This window comes from Artemia franciscana, chromosome 3 (assembly GCF_032884065.1).
Source record: "Artemia franciscana chromosome 3, ASM3288406v1, whole genome shotgun sequence".
NCBI classification, from domain to species: Eukaryota; Metazoa; Arthropoda; class Branchiopoda; order Anostraca; family Artemiidae; genus Artemia; species Artemia franciscana.
Genome location: NC_088865.1, coordinates 19,762,515 through 19,768,514, shown reverse-complemented (window position 1 = coordinate 19,768,514; position 6,000 = coordinate 19,762,515).

The following is a 6,000-nucleotide window of genomic DNA, read 5'->3' as shown; positions in this document are numbered from 1 at the left end:
AACTCGATGGTATACACATATGGGGTTAAATAATATTGTCAGTTTATAAAATATTTACCATTGTGTGGAGACCCTTACCTATCACCTTCCAGAGTTAAATCTAAGTGCCTATTGTACATATAATAAAACTTAAAAATTGGGTGTCATTTCAGGTTTGAAATGCAGTAGAGTTAAGTTACATCTCTAGTGGATGAGGGTAACCTAAGTATCGTCGTTGTTATACTTCAAATTGGACTGAAACAATCAAGAAGAATTTTAACATAGCCTTTCATTATGTAGAAAAGATGAGGATTATTGCTGAGTGGCACGATATAATCTTCAAGTTGCACATACAATGCTTGTTTACTAAACCGAAAATCTAATGCCTTATCAATACTGAATATGTTTGCAGGAAGAGTCAGGCAACATATTTATACAAATACATCTACAAAGATAATCGCACTTCAATAAATGATTTCGTAATTCAACAGTGTTTGGTTTATATTGAAGAAGCAACATATGTAGATGGAGGCTGAATTACACCAACTGAAGTTTACTGGTGACTATTTGGGCAGGAAATCCAAAGAAATAGTCATGCCTTTCAATGCTTGAATATTCATTTATCCGGGCAACACCCAATGCAAGATTGCTAATAAACACAGGAAGATTTGGTAGATATTTGACAACGAGGCTCATTAGAAGTCTATTTTTGACATAACCAGACATTGAAGCAAATGCAAACAAACCCATAAATTCACTATTATTGGCATATAAAAGGGCATATACAAGGCCAATTACAATCTGTCATTTGCTTGAAAAAAAACCACGTAAATGATGTGGCTCATCTAGAATGCTTCTATTTGTGAGTACTTCCGTGTCTGTCATATTTCACAGATCTCACTACTACGAATAATATTCTTTATGTGACATACTAACAAGTTGGCTGAGTTTATTGCCTCGCAGTCAACATTAAATAGTGGATAGATGGCTGAGAACAAACACCAATGCCCAAAATGCTTTGCGTATTGCGACTAGTTTTCTTTCATATTCTTGTTTTTCTACGGCATGCAGATAGAAAATGTCTTTGAGAAAGATTGTAAAATCAGTTGACTGATTTTATTTTGAAAACACGACGAAATAGTGCATCATAGGATACTGACATCAAACGTGGTTATCATATTATTGCATCCGAGTTAAAAACAACAGTAACAGGAGGCCAATTATTTAGTGGTTGGGGGGAACAAATGGTATGGAAAACATTAAGACTTACAAAGATGGCCAAAACATGGGTATTCTAAATTCTCATGAGTATGCTGCTGCTGGAGGACGTATATATTGGCAAGGAAAACAGATTGAAATCGTGAACAATATTTTGGGAGCTACATGTGATCCTAAATATATTTGAAGATAAGTTTTTCATTGATGGACAGGCGGCACTGGTACTTCTCTGTATAAAACTTGTACCACATTTTTTATGGTCAAAACCGCAAAGCAAAATGTATTCTATTTAGTAGAATCGCATCAGATTAATTATATTTTGGACAATCAACGCACAAGACATTTGACCCTAAGGCCCTACTTCCATAAGATTCAATCTCCAGCGTAAAACCTGGTTGAAACAAAATTACCCAATTAGATCAAGTTGATGTTTTCTTTATAGACGAGGCACCGATGTTACCAAAGTATTACACATGGGAAGAAACGACGAGTATAAGACACAAAAAAGCATCAAGAAAAATCAAGGAACCAAAGCATCTGAAAAAATACTCGCTTGTCATGTAGCATCTAGAATCCATGGCATAGGGAAACTTAAAGATGGGATATTTAATATCCTTTGCAAGATCTTCATTTTAACAGGATCCAACCACCAGGAGATCACCGAAGATGGATAGAAGGCTCTGCTCCTCATACTCAAAGAAAAAATTGAGGAGGACCTGAAAGATGTTTAAGATCCATTATTTACAATGAAAGTTGCAAGTGCATATACTACGCCAGCGGGTGGGGATCTCTCCAATGCTCCTGCCGTCAAAACGGTTTGCCCTGTAGCTTTGCTTGCGGGAAATGTAAAAGGGCATTATGTGCAAACGCTGGAGCAAGAGAGAATAAGGAAGATAATGAAGAAGAATAGGAAGAAGAGTTAGCTTCAGGTTGTGCTTTGAAATCCCAATTTTTAGTGATTAATTTACCAAAGTTCTAAATGTAACTTTAACTAACTGATAAAAAAGGGAACCCAAAGTAGGGAACCACAGCCTTGTGCTTTACATTGACTTTCAGGATTATGTTGCAAAATTAATCAATAAATAAGAATGTAATAAAAATTTCACAAATTTAATAAGGAATTAGAAAATTCTTTGTAGTTTTTGATCGTGCATTATATTTCAAGTTGATTCAAATAGCATGAAAATGCTTATGCAAAAAGGTACACAAATCCAACATTAATATCATAAGACTAAAAAACCGACAGTTTTTATTCCTTAGAAACAAATTATCATTAATATTATGTAAAGGTGTCTAGACATTGTGTTTTAGACAAGATTTTTGGTTTTTAAATTCTTTTGCAACAGATAAGCTTAACATAAGTGACCAAAAGGATTGGAGGGCAACTAGCCCCCCACAAACGTCCTTTTTTCCAAACTTGTCAAATCAAAATCTTGAAAAAGACATTATAATAAACATAATATCTATGCCTTTGCATATGATATGGTACTCAGTATGCGGTAGGTGTAACCGGTAACTGCGGATATATTAAATTTTCAAATTACGCATTAAGATAATTATCTTCTTTTTAATTATCTTCGGTTATTTTTCAGTTATAAGTCTTGAGTAAACAAATCATCAATTTCAATTGAATTAAGAAATTCTGGCATGAATTCAATTCATCCTTTTTATTTATGATTCATGGATTCATACATTTTATAGGATTTGTACTCTGCATGGATTCATAATAATTCTTGCTGCTGCTTCTCTTCTAACCGCATTATTTTGTTACCACTTCGTTGCGACTCTCACTGTTACTTGTGTTCTAACCATTATCTTGTTCATTTTCAATCATCATTACCTCAGAAATTTATCCCATGGCATATGCTTTAGCTAAACATTATATAACTATGCATGACATCATACTGAAATAGATTTTGCTGTGCAAAATTTTTTTACTGCAATTTAATGTGATTTTCACTATCGCGAGTCCCGTGCCTTTGCTTTAATTGTTCAGAGTCATTCCTCATCGAGAGTAATTTGGCAAGCCTCATACATGGCGCAAACATCAAGACTATCCCTCGGGAAAAAAATGGAGTGAGTTGCTCTTTAAATAGATGTGGAAGTGACGTCATTTCTGCAAAAAAGTTTACGATTAGATGTTATCCTTACTGTCTTTTATCTTTCAACCGCAGATTTTGTTGTCTATCAATTTCATTTATTATTCTTTGTGATGCTTGTTGTCACATGTCTTCTAATAGCATTACTCGTTGCACTTCATCATCTTTCATCATTCTGTCAGACATTTTTCCATGACTTTTTTTAGTGGTTCAGGTTCATTCATTATCTTGTATAACTTCAGATGACCTCATAGATACAAAAAAATTCATTTTCTGGTTCTCCCAGCATTTACGTTTTTGCTTTAATCGTATTAGAAACTAAATTTTAATTAATTTGGGGAAATTATTTTTACCTCTTACGAAATTTACCGCCAAAATTATTCCAAGAGTTTATTGGCTAGAGTTTATTAGACATTCAAATTAACACAAGCCAAGTACATATTTTACAAGTTTCACTTCACTTGACTTTATTAAGCAAGAAAAGATATACATAAGTCTTAAACAAAGGAGACAGGGAAGCAACTCATTTTGTCTCCTTTAACAATAGAGAAAACAAAGAAGTAAATACACCTCAATAACTCACACGGAGTACATCTTTTCATAATGTACTGATGAATATGATGTACATCCACTCTTTTCATGGAGGAAGTTTCAATACTAATAGTTTTAAATGATACGTGCTTCACTGCTCTCAGACTTTTCCCAAAAACGACAAATTTTGACTTCTTTGGGTTAAGTATTAGTCGATTAGCCTTAAACCAAGAATTTATTTTAAAAGCAACAGTTTCGAGGGCCACTCTTAGGCCCTCCTCGTTGCCGACCCTCAAACTAATTGCTATGTGTCATCTGAAAACAATATTGGTAATTCGTTATCCAAAGGAATAGAGTTTGGAAGGTCATTTATGTATATCAAATAAGTAACAACCCCAATACAGACCCTTGTGAAACACCTATGGTTTGTAAAAAAAAAATAAGATGGTTCCTCACCAGCCTGTACTGTAAAACTTCTTTCTAATAAACAAAATCTCAGTAAATTATGAGCTACTCCACGAATTCCTATGTGTTCCAACTTATCAAAAAGAATTCCATGTTGTATTGTATCAAATGCTTTTTTAATATCAAAAAATATAGTTGCCGCCAAATATCTATCATCCATAGCATCTGATAAGAAATTATTTAAAGTAGCTACTGCTTGCTGTGTTGATTTACCACGCAAGAAACGAAACTGATTGCGAAAAACAAATATTCTTTACCAGAAATGAAGTAAATCTACTCTATAATAATTTTTCAAAAACTTTAGAAAAAGGTGATAAAATAATAATAGGCTTATAATTATCTGGATTATCTTTACCGCCTTTTATAGACAAAGGTAAAACCTTACTTATTTCAAGATAAAATGAAAAAAAACATTTTTCATGTGAGAATTAAAAAAAATAAAAGCGGCTGACGATGTACTTCAGCTAATTCTTTAAACAGAGAAGTCAACATGTCGTTAAATCCTATCGACAACCCGTTTTTCAAGCTAGTTACAGCTCTTTGAAATTCCAAAAAATGGATAGGGTACATAAATATAGTCTTATCTACTTTATTTGGAATATATTTTCTATGATTATATGTCTCAGCAGAAATTTGATCCACCAGATCACATCTAATTTTCCTAAAATGGTTAGCAAATGCTTCTGCCATTACTCTTTCATCCGTTATTTTAACTCCTTCATTAGTTGTAATGTGGGATGGAATATTTCTTGCTTTTACATTATTTATTCTTTCATTTATTATTTTCCATGTTTCCGCGCTGAATCGCATTCACAAAATTTGTTTTGGTAATATTTTGCTTCTGCGTCTCTGAGAACAAAAGTTAAACGATTTTTATATTTTTAAAGTTTCAAATATTAATTACAATAGGATACTGTATCTTCACCTTATATAATCTGTTTTTTTTTCTTTTATACTGTTTCACAAGTTTTGAGTAATCCATGGCTTACGAGGTAAGTCCTGGCTTTTTCTTAATACCAATGGACAAACCCGGTCAAATATTTGGTTAAACTTACAATAACATCAAAAAATTGACTAATTAGGGTCTTCGATATTAAACAGATCACTCGAATCTATACATCTTATTTTTCTTTTCATCTCATTCATTTTTCTTTTTGGTGAATTTCCCTCTTATAACTTTTAGCTGGTCTGTTCTCATGCTCCAATACTGATCCAAAGAAGTCAGAAACAACAACACAATGATCAGACGTATCATTTAAAAAATAATATGAGTAAAAAAGAAATTTTCCGATGTGAAAATGTTTTCAGTAAGAGTTGCATGGCTATTACAAATTCTTGACGACAGTAAGCAAGTAGGTAACAAACCATGCAAAAATGAAATGTTTGAAAATTTGAATCCCCATCTAACAATGACTCATATGGTCTTAAAAACTCTTTAAGACTAGACGATGGTGGCTGATGTACTACAATTACCAAAAACGTATTTCTTTCATCATTCACTTCTACAACACATCTCTCAAATAGCATCTCAACATTCCAAATCATAAATTCGATACGTAAAGTAAATAGAAAGTTATCTCGTGTAAAAATATCTACTCCTACCCTCCTAATCGGTTACCAAAAATTCGATAATTTTTATCAAGTTAAAATGTATTATTTTCATCAAGAAATGTTTCACAAATTTCTAACACATCTGTTGAAGATATTT